Source organism: Saimiri boliviensis, chromosome 15 (assembly GCF_048565385.1).
Source record: "Saimiri boliviensis isolate mSaiBol1 chromosome 15, mSaiBol1.pri, whole genome shotgun sequence".
Classification (NCBI taxonomy): Eukaryota; Metazoa; Chordata; class Mammalia; order Primates; family Cebidae; genus Saimiri; species Saimiri boliviensis.
In genome coordinates, this window is record NC_133463.1 from 18,079,844 (window position 1) to 18,101,540 (window position 21,697).

General features: G+C 43.7%; 2 protein-coding genes across 3 annotated transcripts in view; one reads left to right on the forward strand and one right to left on the reverse strand.

The window, feature by feature from the left end:
* Nucleotides 1-430, reverse strand: part of ARMC1 (armadillo repeat containing 1) — a 48,183-nt gene extending 47,753 nt beyond the window's left edge. Inside the window, exon 1 of the mRNA XM_039464920.2 lies at nucleotides 233-430. The gene's annotated coding sequence lies outside the window, so the exon portion shown is untranslated. The remainder of the gene's footprint in view (nucleotides 1-232) is intronic.
* Nucleotides 431-12,899: 12,469 nt separating this feature from the next.
* MTFR1 (mitochondrial fission regulator 1) overlaps nucleotides 12,900-21,697 on the forward strand; it is a 68,867-nt gene continuing 60,069 nt past the window's right edge. For both annotated transcript variants that reach the window (XM_074386705.1, XM_039464479.2), the window contains exon 1: nucleotides 12,900-13,006. The gene's annotated coding sequence lies outside the window, so the exon portion shown is untranslated. The remainder of the gene's footprint in view (nucleotides 13,007-21,697) is intronic.

A 21,697-nucleotide genomic window follows, 5' to 3' on the forward strand; every position in this document is an offset into this window, starting at 1 on the left:
TAGGAAAAGTCGGATGTGAGGTGGGACAAAGAAGAAGAGAGCAAAGCTAACAGATCACGGGACACGTGGGGGTAGGGAGTCCTAAAGCGCCTCACTAGGACGCACTGCTGGATCTGACAAGAGGCAGGCGGGGCGCTCCCTCCGAGGCAGATTCGCTGCCTCGGGGCAGGGGCCGCTTCCCGCGGCCTTCCCGGCTCCACTGCTTTGTCTGCCGCCCGTGGACCCCACATACCGCTCCAAAGCCTTAGGAGTCCAGAGCTTGCCGCACCATTAGGGCCACACCTACGGATGAGATAGACACCCAGGCGATGCTAACCGAGACCCTCGATTCGCAGCCCGGGCCTCGGTGATCGCAAACAAGCGGACTAACTGAGGGAGTCAAAGAGCGAAGGCGCTGGCGGGGAAAGGCTCTGCAGACTCTTCCCAGGTGACCCGTCACCTTCGTCGCTTTTGCCCTCCTATTGGCTGACAATGAGTCTAACGTGAGGACACAGTATCCAATCAGTGAAGGTCTTTTTAGAGTGGGTTGTTCATTGGTGGTTTAGGGAAATGCGCTAAGTGTTCAAGGGACAGATCCAATGAAGACTCAGGAGCACTATATTGGCCCTAACTACTCGCCGTCCACCAAGCACTAAGCAAAGAAATTTGATTCCGTGTGGGAAAGTGTCGCACATTCCCGACCTCAGTTTCTAGCGTTCGGAGGATGGTGGGACTTTGGTCCTGCGTTCGGAACTTCAAATTGAGCTTTTCTTCTTTAGCAACTCTTGCAAGTCTAACAAAGGCAGTACCTAATATTTTATTCGCTTCTGTTTTAATTCATGATTTTTTTTTTTTTTTTACTGTACGTTAGCACTGCATTAGGCGTTCCTTGGATTTCGTTTATTTCTTCTTGCCTCCCTAGCAGCTTGAAAGACGCAAAGTACAGTTTTCGTTTGTTAAGGTAGTAATTTATTTTGGGGACGAATTTTTCTTTTTTTTCTTGTAAGGAATTTATGATCAGAATCTTCTCAAATTCGTCATATTTGTAGTTTATCAAAGTAAGGATTTAAGTTTTTGTTTTCTTTACGCATTGATTTTATTTTTAAAAACATTTCTCTAAATATAAATCAACTCTTAACGCACAGGCAGATCTTTGAGAATAATGTACCCGTTGCAATCAATAACCCCAATGAACAGATTTTGGATTCGCTCTATAACAGTTTGATTCGGCCACGTAGCTCATAAATTAAAGTAACAAGGAATATGAGAGGCCTCTAATAGGAAGAGTGTGGATGACAATAAATATTCCAGACTGTATTCCATGCTAATATCTCCTATACTTCGTAAGTGAATTTAAAAACCAAGCGGTTACTTCTTGAATTTCTTTGCGTTCCCTTGTTCTCGGTTATCCTCTTCCTTCCAATAAACTCAAGAAAAATAGGAGCAAAATAAGGTAAGTAGAAAACAAACGTGTCGGGCCCGGTGGCTCACGCCTGGATTCCCAGCACTTGAGGAGGCCGAGGCGGGCGGATCATTTGAGGTCAGGATTTCGACACCAGCCTGGCCAACATGGTGAAACTGTATCTACTAAAAATAGAAAACAAAAACAAAAAACAGGCGTCGTTGCGGGCGCCTGAAATCCCAGCTACTCGGAAGGCTGAAGCAGGAGAATCACTTGAACCTGGGAGGTGGAGGTTGCAGTGAGCCAGGATCACTTCACTGCACTCCAGCGCAGGTGACAGAGCGAGACTGTCTCAAAAAAATCCAAAGGGCACAGCCAGGTTAAACATAATCTGTTGGGTGGAATAAATTAAATTTCGTTCAGTGTAGTTACTAAAAACAACTAAAATAAATAAATAAAAATAAAAAATAAAAACAAGAAATTAAGCTTGCTGTTTTTGTTAATGTTAATATATTAGAAAGTCGGGCGCGGTGGCTCACGCCTGTAATCCCAACACTTTGGGAGACCGAGGCGGGCGGATCACCTGAGATCGGGAGTTTGTGACCAGCCTGACCAACATGATGAAACCCCATCTCTACTAAAAATACAAAAATTAGCCAGGCGTGGTGGTGGCGCGCCTGTAATCTCAGCTACTCATGAGGCCAAGACAGGAGAATTGGTAGCTCATGCCTGTAATCCCAGCACTTTGGGAGGCCAAGACAGGCGGCTCTCCTGAGGTCAGGAGTTCAAGACCAGCCTGACCAACATGGTGAAACCCCATCTCTTATTAAAAAAAAAAAAAAATTAAAATTAAAATTAAAAAAATAAATACAAAAAATTAGCGGAGCATGGTGGCATGTAGCGGTAATCCCAGGTACCCAGGAGACTGAGGCAGGAGAATTGCTTGAATCCAAGAGGCAGAGGTTGCAGTGAGCCAAGATCTCTCCACTGCATTCCAGCCTGGGCAACAAGAGCGAAACTCTGTCTCAAAAAAAAAGAAAATAATAGTTCAGTGTGGTGGGTGGCGGGCACCTATAATCCCAGCTAATCAAGAGGCTGAGGTAGGAGTATCACTTGAACCCGTGAGGCAGAGGTTGCAGTCAGCCAAGATCGCAGCACTGCACTTCAGTCTGGGAGACAGAGCAAGACTGTCTCAAAATAAACAAATAAATAATTAAATATAATCATGCTTCTGCCATTAAAGTATTGAGAAGAGTAATTTTTCCTGCACACTTCCATTACAGAATAGATGACTGCTATTAAGAAGCAGGGGGTGGGCCGGGCGCGGTGGCCCAAGCCTGTAATCCCAGCACTTTGGGAGGCTGAGGCGGGTGGATCACGAGGTCAAGAGATCGAGACCATCCTGGTCAACGTGGTGAAACCCCGTCTCTACTAAAAATACAAAAAATTAGCTGGGCATGGTGGCGCGTGCCTGTAGTCCCAGCTACTCAGGAGGCTGAGGCAGGAGAATTGCTTGAACCCAGGAGGCGGAGGTTGCGGTGAGCCGAGATCGTGCCATTGCACTCCAGCCTGGGTAACAAGAGCGACACTCTGTCTCAAAAAAAAAAAAAAAAAAAAAAAAAAAAGCAGGGGGTGGGCCAGGCACAGTGACTCATGCCTGTAGTCCAAGCACTTTGGGAGGCCGAGGTGGATGGATCACAAGGTTAGGAGATGGGGACCATCCTAGCCAACATAGTGAAAACCCGTCTCTACTAAAAATACAAAAATTAGCTGGGTGTGGTGGCCTGGGCCTATAATCCCAGCTACTCGGGAGGCTGAGTCAGGAGAATCGCTTGAACCCCGAAAGTGGCAGTTGCAGTGAGCCAAGATTGCACCAATGCACTCCAGCCTGGGCACAAAAAGACTCAATCTCAAAAAATAAAATAATTGCCAGTAATAACTATCACGAAAAAAAAATTACCAGTTTTCTAAGCACCTATGGATTACAAGCCACAAAGAAGTATTTAAAATTTTAAGAATTTGTAGCCTGGGCGAGGTGGTTCCTGCCTGTAATCCCAGCAATTTTGGAGGCCGAGGCAGATGAATCACCTGAGGTTAGGAGTTGGAGACCAGCCTCACTAACATGGTGAAACCTCGTCTCTACTAAAAATACAAAAATAATACAAAATACAAAAAGTAGCCAGGCATGGTGGCAGGCACCTGTAATCCCAGATGGTAGGGAGGCTGAGGCAGGAGAATCACTTGGATCCAGAGGCAGAGGTTGCAGTGAGCTAAGACTGTACCATTGCACTCCAGCCAAGGCGACAGAGGGAGACTCCATCTCAAAGAAAAAGAAGAAAACGAATTTGTATTCCCATATTAAAATGTCTAAACTCGACACCAGTAAAGTTATACTACCTCCAGTTGTGAATCATTTTTTGTTCTTAGCCTCAGGTATCTTCCCACAGGACACTGGAATGTCAAGTTTCTCAATAGCTGTGTTGCTTAAGACGTGATTCAGATAATGGCAGTTTCATTCATTTAATTAACAACTGGTTTTTGAAAGCATACAATGTGCCATAGACAATCTTAACTATGGATTCAAAGGTAAGGAAATCAAAATCCCTGCCCTCAAGAAGATCAAGGTCTAAAGAGCTCAAGAAGCAGTGGATTTCAAAACTTTGATCAAGCAACCTTTTGGCTTTATATGTATGTATTTGAATACATAGCTCTGATATATCTATATGTATTTATTCCTAAATCTATACCTTTACTATCAAATTAATACATAGTTTTGAAAATGTCAAAATAGAAATTTTTAAAGAAAAAGAAATAATTATGAAATGAAGCTCTCACTATCCATCCAGATGAAAATAAAATTGGGTCCATACATTACATCATTTACCAAAAAATTACATTCTACATATATTAAAAACTCAAACTTTGGAAACTACATATATGACCTAGAAGCAGGGGGAACCCTTGAAGAAAACTGGAAACCCAAAAGCTAAACAAGAAAAAAATGAACACATTTGACTTGTTTTAAAAAGCAGCTGGCCAGGCATGGTGGCTCACACCTGTAATCCCAGTGCTTTGGGAGGCCCAGTTGGGCTGATCACTTGAGATCAGGATTTCGACACCAGCCTAGCTAACATGGTGAAACCCTGTCTCTACTAAAAATACAAAAATTAGCCAGGTGTGGTGGCAGGCTCCTGTAATCCCAGCTACTCAGGATGCTAAGACAGGAGAATCTCTTGAACCTGGGAGGCAGATGTTGCAGTGAGCCAGGATCCCACCACTGCACTCCAGCCTGGATGACAGAGTGAGACTGTCTCAAAAAAAAAAAAAAAAAAAAGAAAGAAAAAAGAAAAACAGCTCTATAGGTCAGGATCAATCCCAAGAGCTGATTTATAGAATGGAATGTCACAATCTCTGGAAGGTAGTGATTTTTTAACCTAGTTGGATATGGGACTTTTTTCTTTTCTTTTCTTTTTTTTTTTTTTTTTTTTTTTTTTTGAGACGGAGTTTCGCTCTTGTTACCCAGGCTGGAGTTCAATGGCGCGATCTTGGCTCACCGCAACCTCCACCTCCCGGGCTCAGGCAATTCTCCTGCCTCAGCCTCCTGAGTAGCTGGGATTACAGGCACGTGCAACCACGCCCAGCTAATTTTTTTTTTTTTTTTTTTTTGTATTTTTAGTAGAGACGGGGTTTCACTATGTTGACCAGGATGGTCTCGATCTCTTGACCTCGTGATCCACCCGCCTCAGCCTCCCAAAGTGCTGGGATTACAAGCTTGAGCCACCGCGCCCGGCTTTTTTTTCTTTTCACTATGCACTGATCTAAGAATAAAACTGTTTCAAGGTTTAGAACCACCAAATATACACCAAAGTCTATGACGAATCAAAATGGTTCAACAGTTTGTCATTGGGCACCATGGTAAAAACATTCATTTAAATTGAGATGCATATGATTAACACAGATTAAGATGTTATACTTTCCCAACAATATGTGTTTTTGTTTGCTTGTTTTTGAGATGGAGTTTTGCTCTGCTGCCCAGGCTGGAGCACGATGGTGTGATCTTCAGCTCACTGCAACTTCCATTTCCCAGGTTTAAGTGATTCTCCTGCCTCAGCCTCCAGAGTAGCTGGGATTATCGGCATGTGCCATGATGCCCAGATAATTTTTGTATTTTTAGTAAACGAGGTTTCACCATGTTGGTCAGGCTGGTCTTGAACTCCTGACCTCAGATGATCTGTCCACCTTGGCCTCCCAAAATGCTGAGATTACAGGCATGAGTCACCATACCAGGCCTTTTCTTTCTTCTTTTCTTTCTTTTTTTTTTTTTTTTTTGAGAGGGAGTCTTTCTCTGTTGCCCAGGCTGCCGTGCAGTGGCACAATCTAGGCTCACTGCAACCTCTGCATTCTAGGTTCAAGTGATTCTCCTGCCTCAGCCTCCAGAGTAGCTGAGATTACAGGCATGTGCCACCACACCCAGCTAATTTTTGTATTTTTGGTAGGGATGGGGGCTCACCATATTGGCCAGGCTGGTCTCGAACTCCTGACCTCAAGTGATCTGCCCACCTCGGCTTCCCAAAGTGCTAGAATTATAGGCGTGAGGCACCACCCCATCACCTTTCTTTCTTTCTTTTTTTTTTTTTTTGAGACGGAGTTTCACTCTTGTTGCCCAGGCTGGAGTGCAATGGCGCGATCTCGGCTCACCGCAACCTCCGCCTCCTGGGTTCAGGCAATTCTCCTGCCTCAGCCTCCTGAGTAGCTGGGAGTACAGGCACATGCCACCATGCCCAGCTAATTTTTAGTATTTTTTTTAGTAGAGACGGGGTTTCACCATGTTGACCAGGATGGTCTCAATCTCTTGACCTTGTGATCCACCCGCCTTGGCCTCCCAAAGTGCTGGGATTACAGGCTTGAGCCACCGCGCCCGGCCCCCATCACCTTTCTTTTGCCTAACATATCTAACAATGAATAAATCTGTTTGCCTAAATAATGGCATTTATAATCCTTTAATTTCCTACTTAGAATATGAAGGCACAAAATAGATAAGGGACTTTTTCGAGGCCATACAGTGAGTAAGAGAGCTCTGTTTCTCTTCTATTCAATAAAAACTGTAAATAGCAGATGAAGTTTCAGTTTTTCTAGATTCTGCCAAGAAAACTGAGCCCTTAATTTGGGTCAAGAACTCTAGGATCAAATACACTAAAAAGAAAAGTAGGCCAGGCACAGTGGCTCATGCCTGTAATCCCAGCACTTTAGGAGGCTGAGGCGTGTGAATTGGAATTCACAACCAGCATGGGCAACATGGTGAAACCCCATCTCTACTAAAAATAATACAAAAAATTACCCAGGCGTGGTGGCATGGGCCTCTAGTCCCAGCTACTCAGCAGACTGAGGCAAGAGAATTGCTTGAACCTGGAAGGCAGAGGTTGCAGTGAGCTGAGACAACACCACTGTATCCAGCCTGGGCAACAGAGTAAGACAGTATCCAAAAAAAAAAAAAAAAAAAAAAAAAAGAGAGAAAAGTTGTCTATTTTCTTCTCACATCCCCAAATGGATTGCCTTATAACCTTCCACATTTATTTCCAAAGCTAGCTATGCAGAACAATCATAGTTCTGCGGAATAGACCTGCAGAGGTAAAGGCCTGAGCATAGGTATTTTTAGACAGCTCCAATGTTAAATTTAACAGTCACTGATCTTGTGGAGGAAACATAAATTGTATTAATTATCTAATGTGTCTTTTGTATTTAATTTTATTTATTCAATTTAACTTAATTTAATTTTTGAGACAGAGTCTCACTCTGTCACCCAGGATGGAATACAGTGGTGAGATCGGGGCTCATGGCAGCTGCAACCTCCCCAGGCTCAGGTGATCCTCTCACCTCAGCCTCCTGAGTAGCTGAGACTACAGATATACATCACCACAGCTGACTAGCTTTTATATATTTTTTTCTAGAGAAGAGGTTTTGCTATGTTGCCCAGGATGGTCTTGTACTCCTGGGCTCAAGCAACTCTCCCGTCTTGGCCTCCAAAAGTTCTGGGATTATATGTGTGAGCCACTGTGCTCAGCCTATGTATCGCCTCCTAATAAATTTCTACCAAAGTTGTTAACTTAGCACAATAATAATTTATTAGCTCATAGTTACTGAGCATCAGGCATCCATGTGCAGCTTAGCTGGGCACCTCTGGCTCAGATCTCTCAAAAAGCCAGCTGGGGCTTCCAGCATCTCAAGGGTTGAGTGAGAGAGGTTATTATTCCAAGTTCACCTCACATGGCCATTAGTAGGACTCAGTTTGTCATAGCTGACGGAACGAGAACCTGAGTTCCTTGCTGAGTGTTGGCCAGAGGCTTCCCTCAGTTTCTTGCCACATGGGCTTTCCTTTAGGGCATCTCACGTATGACACTGACTTCCCTCAGAGCAAGTGAAGGAGAGCGAGAAGAAGCAAACAGGATGAAAGTCATAATCTTTTTTTTTTGTTTGTTTGTTTTGTTTGAGACAGAATCTTGCTCTGTCGCCCAGGCTGGAGTACAGAGCAAGTATAGTGGCATGATCTCAGCTTCAAGAGATTCTCCTGCCTCAGCCTCCTAAGTAGGCACTTGCCACCATACCCGGCTTCATGTATATATATATATATATATATATATATATATATATATATATATGCTTTTTTTTTTTTTAAATTGAGACGGAGTTTTGCTCTTGTTACCCAGGCTGGAGTGTGTGATCGGCTCACCGCAACCTCTGCCTCCTGGGTTCAGGCAATTCTCCTGACTCAGCCTCCTGAGTAACTGGGATTACAGGCACGCAGCACCATGCCAGCTAATGTTTTGTATTTTTAGTAGAGATAGGGTTTCACCATATTGACCAAGATGGTCTGGATCTCTTGACCTCGTGATCCACCCACCTCAGCCTCCCAAAGTGCTGGGATTACAGGCTTGAGCCACTGCACCCAGCTAAATCCTGGTTTCTAAATACCATTCCAGGACTCCTTGGAGAAATGGCTGATTTTAGGGTGAGCTAAGGAAAAATACCAGATGGCTGGGCGTGGTGGCTCACGCCTGTAATCCAAGCACTTTGGAGGCCAAGGCGGGTGAATCACCTGAGGTCGGGAGTTCAAGACCAGCCTGACCAACATGGTGAAACCCCGTCTTTAAAAAAATAATAATAAAAATAAAAATAGAAGGAAAAATACAAGATAATTACAGAATATCTTATAGTTCTAGAAAACAGGGGATAATCAAAAAACAAAAGGAACACATGTACCTAATTAAAATAACCCCCAGTGGCCAAAGCTGAAACAATTTGAGTAACAAAGTAAAAATCATAGTATACAAATGAAACGAAGCATAAAATAAGGTGGCTCACGCCTGTAATCCCAGCACTTTGGGAGGCTGAGGCAGGTGGATCACGAGGTCAAGAGATCGAGACCATCCTGGTCAACATGGTGAAACCCCGTCTCTACTAAAAATACAAAAAAAAAAAAAAATGGGCATAGTGGCACATGCCTGTAATCCCAGCTACTCAGGAGGCTGAGGCAGGAGAATTGCCTGAACCCAGGAGGCGGAGGTTGCGGTGAGCCGAGATCGCGCCATTGCACTCCAGCCTGGGTAAGAAGAGCGAAAACTCCGTCTTAAATAAATAAATAAACAAACAAACAAGAGTCTATATGTCTAAATAAATAAATGATTGAATATAAATAAATGAGGAAAGACAAATCTTCCTTACAGAATTCCAAATAAGGTTTATAGATTTTCCACTCCAGAAGTTGAAGCTTAATCCCCTATTCCACTTGAATGTGAGCAGGATTTAGTGACTTGTTTTCAAAGAAGGGAATATGGAAAGGGGGAAAATGCAACTTTATAGTGGAGTAACTAACAAATATTACCATGTCAAGTGATCAAGGTTAACCTCACCAGTAATAAGGTGTGCTGGTATTATGTATCCTCTGACATAATGTGATGAGAAGGTCATCTTATGTGAATGTTTTCTCCAAACCCTATAACCACAGTCTAATCATGAGAAAAACATTAGACAAACACAAATCGAGGGACATTTTACAAACTACCTGACCAGACTCCAAAACTGTCAGTCATATCAAGGTCTTGTAGAACAAGAAAAGACTAAAAAACGGTTACAGATCAGAGGAGACTAAGGAGATATGATGACTAAATAAATGTGGCATCTTAGATTAGATCCTGAAGCAGAAAAATAAACTTCTAAAACCCAAATAAAGTCTGGAGTTTAATCAGTAGTAATGTACCAATATTGGCTCTTTAGTTTTATTTAATTAATTTATTTATTATAAAAAATAGAGACAGGTGTCTTGCTTTGCTGCCCAGGCTGGTCTTGAACTCTTGGGCTCAAATGATCCTCCCAGTTTGGCCCTGCAAAGTGTTAGGATTACAGGCATGAGCCACCACGCCTGGCTGGCTTTTTAGCTTTACATGGTAAGCATATCATGGTAAGTAAGATGTTAACATTAGGGAAATTGGGTGAGAAGTAGACAGGAACTTTCCATACTCTAACGTTTCTGTAAATCTAAAATAATTCTAAAATAATTAAAAAACAAAAGCAAAGCATCCTGCTTACAATTTTAGAAACGTGATGACCAGAAGATCTTGTCTACATTAGCTTCTGGCTCAGTACATTTCAAACTCTCTCTCTCTCTCTCTCTTTTTTTTTTTTTTTTTTTTTGTTTGAGATGGAGTCTCGCTCTGTCACCTAGGCTGGAGGGTAGAGTCCAGTGGCAGTGATCTCAGCTCACTGCAACCTCTGCTTCCAGGTTCAAGTGATTCTCCTGCCTCAGCCTCCCGAGTAGCTGGGAGTAGGCACCCACCATGACACCCAGCTAATTTTCGTTTGTTTTGTATTTTTAGTAGAGATGGGGTTTCACCATGTTGGTCAGGTTGGTCTTGAACTTCTGACCTCAAATGATCCACCTGCTTCGGCCTCCCAAAGTGCTGACATTACAGGAGGTGTGAGCAGATGCCAGGCCTTTTTTTTTTTTTTTTAGACAGAGTCTGGCTCTGTTGCCAGGCTGGAGTGCAGTGGCGCGATCTCGGCTCGCTGCAACCTCTGATTGCCTGGTTCAAGGGATTCTCCTGCCTCAGCCTCCTGAGTAGCTGGAATTACAAGCATGTGCCACCAAGCCCAGCTAATTTTTGTATTTGTAGTAGAGATGAGATTTCACCACGTTGGCCAGGATGGTCTCAATCTCCTGACCTCATAATCAGTCCGCCTAAGCCTCCCAAAGTGCTGGGATTACAGGTGTGAGCCACCGTGCCCAGAGGGCTTTTTTTTTTTTTTTTTTTTTTTTTGAGACAGAGTCTAGCTCTGTCACCCAAACTGAAGTGCAGTGGTGGTGGCGCGATCTTTGCTCACTGCTCACTGCAGCCTCCACCTCCCGGGTTCGCGTGATTCTCCTGCCTGAGCCTCCTGAGTAGCTGGGATTACAAGCACGTGCCACCACATTTCACTTGTTTGTATTTTTGGTGAAGACGGGGTTTCACCATGTTAACCAGGCTGGTCTCAAATTCCTGGCCTCAAGTGATCCACCTGCCTCAGCCTCCCAGAGTGCTGGGATTACAGGCGTGCACCATCATGCCAGGTCTCAAACTCTCTTCTCCACTAGTCACATACTTCTAGGGCCAGGTGCCAAGGGACACATCCCTGTATCATAGCACTGAGCGACATGGTAGAACATGTCTTCCTCAAAGCTAATCCAGCACCAGGAGAGCCAGCCGTAACTTATGAAGTGGCCCAAGTTCAATACAACTCTTTCACCCACTCAGATCCCAAAAATATCCAGGGCCATTCCAGCGTATCTAGCATGAAAGGAAGTATGAAGGAAGGGAAGCTGGAAAGGAAAATAAAAAAAGACAGGTCTTAACCAATTTCTCTTTGAGGCATTGGTGCTTTAAGGTATTTTCCTTTTAATTAATAAGTAGAAAACAACATATGATCACGTAAACTCAGTGCTAAAGTTCCAATATGGACTTTGGAAAGGGCTGGTGAAAGCGTGCCTAAAACACAAGCTTCATTAGTTTAGCAGTAAATACCCTCTAAAAAGATCTCAGAGGAAGAAAGGAGTGCCCTTGGAGAGAAAAGCCATCATCCGTTGCTCCCACCCTTTCAGCTCCAAAGCTCCTGCTCTTTAATCCAGCGTTAGGCAAGCCCTTGCTTCTCAGTTAGTATTCCCTGAGACAGGAGTGGCGCCTGTAATCCCAGCACTTTGGGAGGCTGAGGCGGGTAGATCACGAGGTCAGGAGATCGAGACGATTCTGGCTAACACGGTGAAACCCTCCTCTCTACTAAAAATATAAAGAAAATTAGCTGGGCTTGGTGGCATGCGCCTGTAGTCCCAGCTACTAAGGAGGCTGAGACAGGAGAATTGCTTGAACCTGGGAGGCAGAGGTTGCAGTGAGCTGAGATCGTGCCGCTGCACTCCAGCCTGGGTGAAAGAGTGAGACTCTGTCTCAGGAAAAAAAAAAAAGTATTCTCTAAGACACTCTGGAGGCGCCCAGGCCCCCAGCTTGATTCCGTAGTATTTCATCACATACATTACGTTTGTATTCTCTCCTGGTTAACCTGTAGGCTCACTTAGGGCGTAGCTCAAGGCTTTTAACAATCTTTATACTGTCATAGTTGGCCTCCAACAAGCCCTTGTTGAGTAAATGAGTTAATGCTCTGGGTGAAAAGAGGAAAGCCCTCACTAGGAAGATACGTGTGCCCTCCAGGGCCAAGAACATTAGAGTTCCAATGCCAGCCCAGCGACCTCCTGGATCATTTGTCATGGGAGGGTAAGAGAGACGGCCAATCAGCAACAGCCTCTTTAAAGCCGTACGGAAATACGGACAGGTTTCCCACCCTACACAGGAATCTTTCATCACGCCTACTCACATTACCATATAGCATAAGTTGGCTATTAGTGTAATGATCATATTCTCACGACAATTATTTGAAATCCAGAGTCTCCTAGAGTATTCAAATCTTTGGAAAGCACGTGCCCCAAATGAATCGGACTGAACAGACGCTGGAACCGAACTCGGTAAAGTAAAATACTTTTCCATGAGGCACTTTGTTATCCCCGCACTCCTGCTCCGCCTAAAGAGAAACACCCCGGATGTGAGGTCCGCACAGGCATTAGATCTGCCGGATGGACACAAGTCCCTACAGCGTGGGGTGAAATGGGGTCCACAGGTTAGGTTATCAAAAGATTTTTTCCCTTAAAAAGAAAAAGGCTTAAGACTCGCAGTCTCTTTCAAGATAATATACACCTGCTGCTACATTCAGAATGTGGGTGTTCCTAAACCCCTAGAGCATGAAGCTGACAAAAGCACTTCCCAGGGAAGGACTGTGAACGCACAAAGCAAGGTCCGAGCGAAAGCACACGCCCCTCGCAAAGCCCCGCGCGTGCGCACACTGACTGTGAAGCACCGCAGCTGGCGCGCCGGACGGTTGCGGCGCCTTCCGCCGGGCTCCTTGTGCCCGCCTCCGAGCCTGAGGAAACAGCTGATTGGTCAGCCTGGCTCAGGCTCGGGGCAGGGATTGGCTGATTGGCAGCAACGCCACGGGACAGCCAAGCTGGAACCCAAAGGAGTCGAAGAAGGTGCCGGCTGCCGCGCGGCGGAGGTGAGTGAGGTGGGGACTCGGAAAAGCGGTTGGCGAGTGGGTAGTGCAGTCGGCTCCAGGCCTGACGGGGATGGGATGCCCTGGAAACAGGACAGAAGCTGAAGGAGCCCGGTTCGGGAACGGTGGGAGGCCGGCGGGATACTGGGCGGGTTGGGTGTTTGCCCCGCGGCCGGGAGGCGGAGACAGCCTCGGCTGTGGGCGCGTGGTCCGGAGCTCGAGAGGAGCGGAGAGAAGTCGGCCGACTTACCCTGAAGGCTGAGACTCGCCCATCCGCCTATCAGCCCCTACGTCTCCTGCCCCCTCTCCTGCCCTTCGGTCTACCTTTCGGACCCCGGGTTCCCGCGCCAGCCGCCAGGCGGCCGTCCTGGGAAGACCGCCCTTCGTGGCGGCTCCCTTGGGTGCAGCGAGCGCCCTTCCCGGGCTCTGGAGGCCCGACTGCGCGGGTCCACCTCCAGCTGGCGTCCGGGAGGAGCAGCGCGCTCGCTGGTCTGCTGGGAGGTTTAACCAGCTTCGCGTAGTTGCTGTGTCACTTTTGGCCTCTTAGAACTTCCCAGTGTAGCTTCGGACCGTGACCAGAGATTGCAGGAAGCACCAAAGCCGGAGCTTCCTAATTAACAACAGTAGCATTTTGTTATGGAAATCTTCAAACTGGAGAAATTGAACGAATGATATATGGAATTCACTGTACTCATTACCCAGCCTCAGTAATTATCAATACGTGGACAGACTTGCTCCCCTAACCCAGGTTATTTTGCGTTTGTTTGTTTGTTTGTTTGTTTTAGACGGAGTTTCGCTCTTGTACCCAGGCTGGAGTGCAATGGCGTGATCTCGGCTCACCGCAACCTCCGCCTCCTGGGTTCAGGCAATTCTCCTGCCTCAGCCTCCTAAGTAGCTGGGATTACAGGCACGCGCCACCACGCCCAGCTAGTTTTTTGTATTTTTAGTAGAGACGGGGTTTCACCATGTTGACCAGGATGGTCTCGATCTCTCGACCTCGTGATCCACCCGCCTCGGCCTCCCAAAGTGATGGGATTACAGGCTTGAGCCACCGCGCCCGGCCTATTTTGCGTTTTTGAGAGCGTCTCTGTCACCCTGGCTGGAGTGCAGTGGCACAATCTCGACCCGCTGCAGCCTCCGCGTCCCGGGCCCAAGCGATCCAGCCTCCGGAGTAGCTAGGACTTACAGGCAGGTGTCACCACACCCCGCTAACTTTTTGTTATTGCTGTTGTTCCCTTTGGTAGAGATGGTGTCTCCTTTTGTTGCTCAGGCTATCTTTGGACTCCTGGGCTTAAGTGATCCTCCCTCCTTGGCCCTCAAAGTGTTGGGATTATAGGCAGAAGTCACTGCACCCGGCTATCCTGGGTTATTTTGAAGCAAGTCTCAGACATGATATCATTTCAATGCTTTTACATATTTCCATGCCTCTGTCATGATTAATAATCATACATATAATAATTTGCTTTCTAGAGGGGTCAAGTAAAATAAAGGACATATTAAAGTGTAGACAGTACTTATTTAGTTTCTACTACTAGAATTTAGGTAACTGCGACAGTGCAGTTTCTTTTTTTTTTTTTTTTTTTTTTTTTTTTTTTTTTTTGAGACGGAGTTTCGCTCTTGTTACCCAGGCTGGAGTGCAATGGCGCGATCTCGGCTTACCGCAACCTCCGCCTCGTGGGTTCAGGCAATTCTCCTGCCCCAGCCTCCTGAGTAGCTGGGATTACAGGCACGTGCCACCATGCCCAGCTAATTTTTTTGTATTTTTAGTAGAGACGGGGTTTCACCATGTTGACCAGGATGGTCTCGATCTCTTGACCTCGTGATCCACCCGCCTCGGCCTCCCAAAGTGCTGGGATTACAGGCTTGAGCCATCGAGCCCAGCCGGACAGTGCAGTTTCATTATCTTACGCTCAAGTTTTCAAAATCAGAGGTACCAGGTAATCTAGACAGTAGTGCTATTGCTTTTGAATAGTAATAATTGTATTGACAGTTTCTATTTGCAGAGTTCTTTGTATGAAGGACTGTGAAGTTGTTTCCACCTATTCATTTAATTTTTATAATAACCTTATGAAGTAGGTATTATCATCTCATGTTACAGTTAGGGGAAAGAAATTTGGGAGATCACAATTTACCTAAGGTCACATTGCTGAAAGGATGGGGTTTGGGAGTAGAATTCAGGATGCTAACCTTGTCCTTTGCCATTGCAAAATTATTGCTTTTTTAGCATAACTGAATGTCCTAAGAGTTGTGGAATAAATGGAACTGCTGTGGAAAATTATTTCTGTTAAGCCAAAATCAGTAATGGGGAAAAAAAAAAGCCTGAAAATTTACACAAATACAAACAATAGTGAGAGAGGTATGTTTGTTCTTTGAAACGTTAAAGATTATTACAACTGAATTTAATGTCCTGAGAAAACATAGCCCAACAAATACAAGTGATAAAAATGTTATTCTTGGCCAGACGCATGGCTCAGCCCAGCACTTTGCAAAGGCCAAGGCACGAGGACTGCTTGAGTCCAGGAGTTCAAGACCAGCCTGGGCAATGTAGTGAGACATTATATTTAAAAAATAAAAGTAAAAAATTTTATTTTTTTATATGTGACCAATTAAAAGGAAAAGGAAAATACACATCAACGAATAGTCTCTACCACTCCTTTAGCACATAGCATATCCTAGATATTTATACTAAATATTTAATCTATATCCTTCATCCTCCTAATCTTAAATTACTAAGATAGCATCTTCATCCAAATAGTGTTAGATGAATAAGGAACTAGATAGAAACAGCTGGGCCTCCTCTACTTATTCAAAGGAAAGTAGAGAAGACCTGTTAACCTGGAGTTTAGGAATCCTACTGGATAGGAGTAATTCAGAAGTCCAGAAGTCAGGCCAGACTCCTTTGTGAAGGAACTAGAATGCCACATTCTAGTTGAGCAAAGAAGTGACATGATCATTGTCATCTTACAGGAAAATCGATATAGGAAGATAGCTGGTACTGCCAAAGATGGCTTTACCAGCCATGTCAAAGGATTAGCAGTGAGTTGACCTGATAAGTATAAAGGAAATAGATGCGGGGAGCTGGCAAACGTATGGATATAAGGAAAGGACTGGACAAAGAAAACACCCTGAAACAGAGAAAAGAGTATGGTATATAGTAGGGTTTTTGTTTGTTTGTTTGTTTGTTTGTTTCTGAGACAGTTTCACTCTTGTTGCCCAGGCTGGAGCTCAGTAGCATGATTTCGGCTCACTGCAACCTCTGCCTCCTGCATTTAAGCCATTTTCTTACCTCAGCCTCCCAAGTAGCTAGGATTACAGGTGTATGCTACTGCGCCCAGCTAATTTTGTATTCTTAGTAGAGACGGAGTTTCACCATGTTGGCCACACTGGAGTTGAACTCCTGACCTCAGTTGAGCCACCTGCCTCAGCCTCCCAAAGAGCTGGAATTACAGGTGTATGAGCCACTGTGCCTGGCCTATAGTAGGTTTTGAAGTGATGATACACTTCAGTGTCCATGGGTTTGTGTTCTTGGGCCATCCTGGTGATGAGTTGGTGATGAGTTTTTACTGTATCACTGTTCTTTGAAGTGGTAATTACTGCCTAGCTACTAAACTATTCTTTTATGTATTTGTTAGATACTGTTGATAGAAATTACACAATTTAGATAAGCAGCAAGAAAAATGACACTCTAATTCCACCCTTTAAAGATAAAGGGGTAATTATGATGATGGGGAAAAAGTGGTAACAGTTTTAGTTAATGTTTATTTGATTATTGGACATTTTTCACGTTTTATTTTCCATTTGTATTTCTACTTGAAAAATGCTTATTCATGTACTCTGCCTATTTTTTCATTGGACTTTGATCATTTGCTTATTTGCAAGCGCTTTATATTTATTAGGGATACAAATAATTTGTTATATTAGGTTGCAAGTAGGGTTCTCAGTTACATAGCCCTTCTCAAAATCTTCAGAGTGGCTAGTAAAATGAAAAATATGTCAGCTGGGAGAGCACTCAGGGCTGTTGTTTTAGGGACCAGAATATACCACCTCTGAAACAATTTATTCATTTATAACACTAAAGTTATTGTCAACCAGTCAGTATTTAGGTTATTTTTACCAAATAGTTTTGTGTAAATATTTGATATCAATAAAAAATTTTTTTCTGCTCTCACTCCACTGGGCGATAGCGTTTAACAGATAATTTATACAACTGGAGTTGACTAGTGTGCGTTGGTTTCCCTTAAAATGTAAACAGACAAGTCAAACAGAAAAGTTAAATTTAGTCTCCATGATTGAAAAAACATACATTGTAATGTACATATTAATATATATAAAGCAGTATAACTAAGACCTTTTTAAACCTTTTTTTTTTTTTTTTTTTTTTTTTGTTTTAGAGACAGAATCTTTCTCACTTTGTTGCCAGGTTGGAGTGCAGTGATGCTCTCATAGCTCTTAAGATATTTTTTTTTTTTTTTTTTTTTTTTTTGAGACGGAGTTTCGCTCTTGTTACCCAGGCTGGAGTGCAATGGCACGATCTCGGCTCACCGCAACCTCCGCCTCCTGGGTTCAGGCAATTCTCCTGCCTCAGCCTCCTGAGTAGCTGGGATTACAGGCACGCACCACCATGCCCAGCTATTTTTTTTGTATTTTTAGTAGAGACGGGGTTTCACCATGTTGACCAGGATGGTCTCGATCTCTTGACCTTGTGATCCACCCGCCTCGGCCTCCCAAAGTGCTGGGATTACAGGCTTGAGCCACCGCGCCCGGCCGGCTCTTAAGATATTTTATTAATTTTTTTCACCTCCTATTCTTAGTTACTTCTTGGAATGGATTTCTTATATACTAGTAAATACTGAATTGATATGTATTCGGCCTTCTGGAGTCATAGGTTCTATATCTGCAGATAGAAAACATTTGAAAAAACTGATAAAATGACTATGACAAGAAACAATACAAATAATACAATAGACAACTGTTTACATTAGGTATTATAAGTAATCTAGAGATGACTTCAAGTATATGGGAGGATGTGTACAGGTTACATAAAAATACTGTACCATTTTATCTTTTTTGTTTTTTGAGATGACTTTTGTTTCCCAGGCTGGAGTACAGTGACAAGATCTCGGCTCACTGCAGCCTCCACCTCCCAGGTTCAAGCAGTTCTGCTTCAGCCTTCTGAGTAGCTGTGATTACAGCCCCTGTCACCACGTCCAGCTAATTTTTTGTAATTTTTTTTTTTTTTTTTTTTTTTTTTGAGATGGAGTTTCCCTCTTGTTACCCAGGCTGGAGTGCAATGGCACGGTCTCAGCTCACTGCAACCTCCGCCTCCTGGGTTCAGGCAATTCTCCTGTCTCAGCCTCCTGAGTAGCTGGGATTACAAGCATGCGCCACCATGCCCAGCTAATTTTTTGTATTTTTAGTAGAGACGGGTTTCACCATGTTGACCAGGATGGTCTCGATCTCTTGACCTCGTGATCCGCCTCGGCCTTCCAAAGTGCTGGGATTACAGGCATGAGCCACCGCGCCCGGCCCTGTGTGTCTCTTTTTATACTAGGATCATTGTGTCTTGGTTACTATAGCCCTGTAGTATAATTTGAAATCCAGTTTTGTTCTTTTTGCTCAGGACAGCTTTGGCTATTCTGGGTCTTTTATGGTTCCATATACATTTTAGGATTACATTTTCTATTTCTGTGAAGAATCTCATTGATATTTTGATTGACATTGCATTGAATCTGTAGATTGCTTTGAGTAATACGGAGCTTTTAACAATATTGACTATTCCAATTCATGAACATGGAATTTGTGTGTGTGTGTGTGTGTGTGTGTGTGTGTGTGTGTGTGTGTCTCCTTTAAATTTTTTGTTTTTTGGAGACAAGGTTTTTCTCTTATCATCCAGGCTGGAGTGCAGTGGCATGATTACAATTCATGGGCTCAGGTGGCCTTCCTGCCTCAGCCTCCCGAGTAGTTGGGACTACAGGCACACGCCACCATGCCTGGCTAATTTTTTTTTTTTTTTTTTTGAGACGAAGTCCCACTCTGTTACCCAGGCTGGGACCTGGAATGCCGTGGTGCTATCTCGGTTCACTGCAACCTCTGCCTCCCAGTTTCAAGCAATTCTCATACCTCAGCCTCCCAAGTAGCTAGGATTACAAGTGTGCACCACCACACTGGGCAAATTTTTTTTTTTTTTTTTTTTTTTTGAGATGGAGTTTTGCTCTTGTCACCCAGGCTGGAGTGCAATGGCATGATCTCAGCTCATTGCAACCTGCTTCTCCCGGGTTCAAGTGATTCCCCTGCCTCATTCTCCTGAGAGCTGGGATTACAGGCATCCACCACTATACCTGATTGATTCTTGTATTTTTAGTAGGGACAGGGTTTTACCAAATGCAGCCCTTAATTTTTTTTTTTTTTTTTTTTTTTGTGGAGATGGGTCTTGCTATGTTATCGAGTCTGGTCTCTAGAACTCCTGAGCTCAACTGATCCTCCTGCCTTGGCCTCCCAAAGTGCTGAGATTGCAGACATGAGTCAGCACTCTGGCCCTCTTAAATTTCTTTCATCAGAACTTTATAGTTTTCATTGTAGATATCTTTCACTTTGGTTAGTTCCTAGGTATTTAATTTTATTTGTGGCTATTGCACATGGGATAACTTTTTTGATTTCTTTTTCAGATCGTTCACTGTTGACATATAGAAATGCTACTGATTTTTGGATGTTGATTTTGCATCATGAAACTTTACTGAATTTATCAGTTCTAATAGTTTTTTTGGTAGAGTCTTTAGATTTTTCGAAATACAAGATTACATCATCTGTAAACAAGAATAATTTGACTTCTTCCTTTCTATTTATATGTCCTTTATTTCTTTTTCTTACCTGAATGCTTTAGCTAGTACTTCTTGCTATGCCATTTTATATAAGGCATTTGAGCATCTGCAGATTTTGGTATCCATGGGGTTCCTGGAACCAATCCACCATGGATACTGAGGGACAAGTGTATAATGTGTACTGGCAGGAGGGTAAACTGCTTTCCTAAAGAGATGATTTTGGGTGGAACAAGAATCAATTTTGTATTTATTTTAGTCAAGGTATCCTTTTGTCTGTTTTGGCTCAGATAGGGAGTACAATGTATAGTTAGGTACTTTAAAGTGTATTCTGGAAAATATTCTGGAACAAACTTTGATTTCATAAATATTATTGCTTGGCATGAGGCTAAGTTTATTTAATTTTTAAAAAATGAGTTTATTTAAGGCCGGGCACAGTGGCATATGCCTATAATCACAGCACTTTGGGAGGCCAAGGTGAGTGGATCACCTGAGGTCAGCAGTTTGAAACCAGCCTGACCCATGTGGTAAAACCCCATCTCTACTAAAAATACAAAATTTAGCTGGGTGTGGGGATCTGTACCTGTAATCCCAGATACTCTGAAGGCTGAGGTTCAAGAATCGCTTGAACCCGGGAGGTAGAGGTTTCAGTGAGCCGATATTGTGCTACTATGCTCCAGAATGGGCAACAGAACGGGGCTCTGTCTCAAAAAATAAAAAAATAAAAAAAGTTTAATTAAATTAAAACTTCAAGAGCATCCGGATATGACAAAACTCATAAAACAAGTATGAAGATCTGAAATTGAGAAATACTAGTGTAGCCTGTGCGATTTCCCAATGTTTATATATTGCTAATGTTTATTATTTACTTAGATAGTCCAAATTAGAATAATGTTTATGTTTTTACTTTTAGATTTTAGTTATTTAATTTAGAAAATGTTACTCGTCTTTAAAAATTGCAAAGGTAGGCTGCATATGGGGCTCATACCTGTAATCCCAGCACTTTAGGAGGCCACAAGTGGGAGAATCACTTGAAGCCAGGAGTTTGAGACCAGCCTGGGCAACATAGTGAGACCCCATCTCTACAAAAAATTAAAAAGTTAGCTGGGTGTGATGATATGCTGATAGTCCTAGCCACTTGGGAGGCTGAAGCAGGAAATTGCTTGAGCCCAGGAACTTAGGGCTGCAATGAGCTATGATGGTGCCATTGCATTCCAGCAATGCATGGGTGACAGAGTGAGAACCTAGCTCTCAAAAAAAAAAAAAAACAAAAAACATACAAACAATACAGGAGTGCATAGTATGTAATAAAAGTGGAGGGTATCACCACCAAGCCCTCAAATATAGTCACTGTTAAGTTTTGGTATGTTTTCAAATCTGTCATCTATTTCACCACTGTTTCTGTTGTATTACTGTATTTTAGTTATTTTTTTATTTTTTTATTTTTTTTTTGAGACGGAGTTTCGCTCTTGCTACCCAGGCTGGAGTGCAATGGCGCGATCTCGGCTCACTGCAACCTCTGCCTCCTGGGTTCAGGCAATTCTCCTGCCTCAGCCTCCTGAGTAGCTGGGATTACAGGCACGCACAACCATGCCCAGCTAATTTTTTGTATTTTTAGTAGAGACGGGGTTTCACCATGTTGACCAGGATGGTCTCGATCTCTTGACCTTGTGATTCACCCGCCTCAGCCTCCCACAGTGCTGGGATTACAGGCTTGAGCCACCGCGCCCAGCCTATTTTTTTATTTTTTAAAGACAGTATTTCACCACGTTGTGTTGGTCAGGCTGGTCTTGAACTCCTGACCTCAGGTGATCCACCTGCCTTGCCTTGGCCTCCCAAAGTGCTGAGATTACAGGTGTGAGCCCAACGCCCGGCCTGT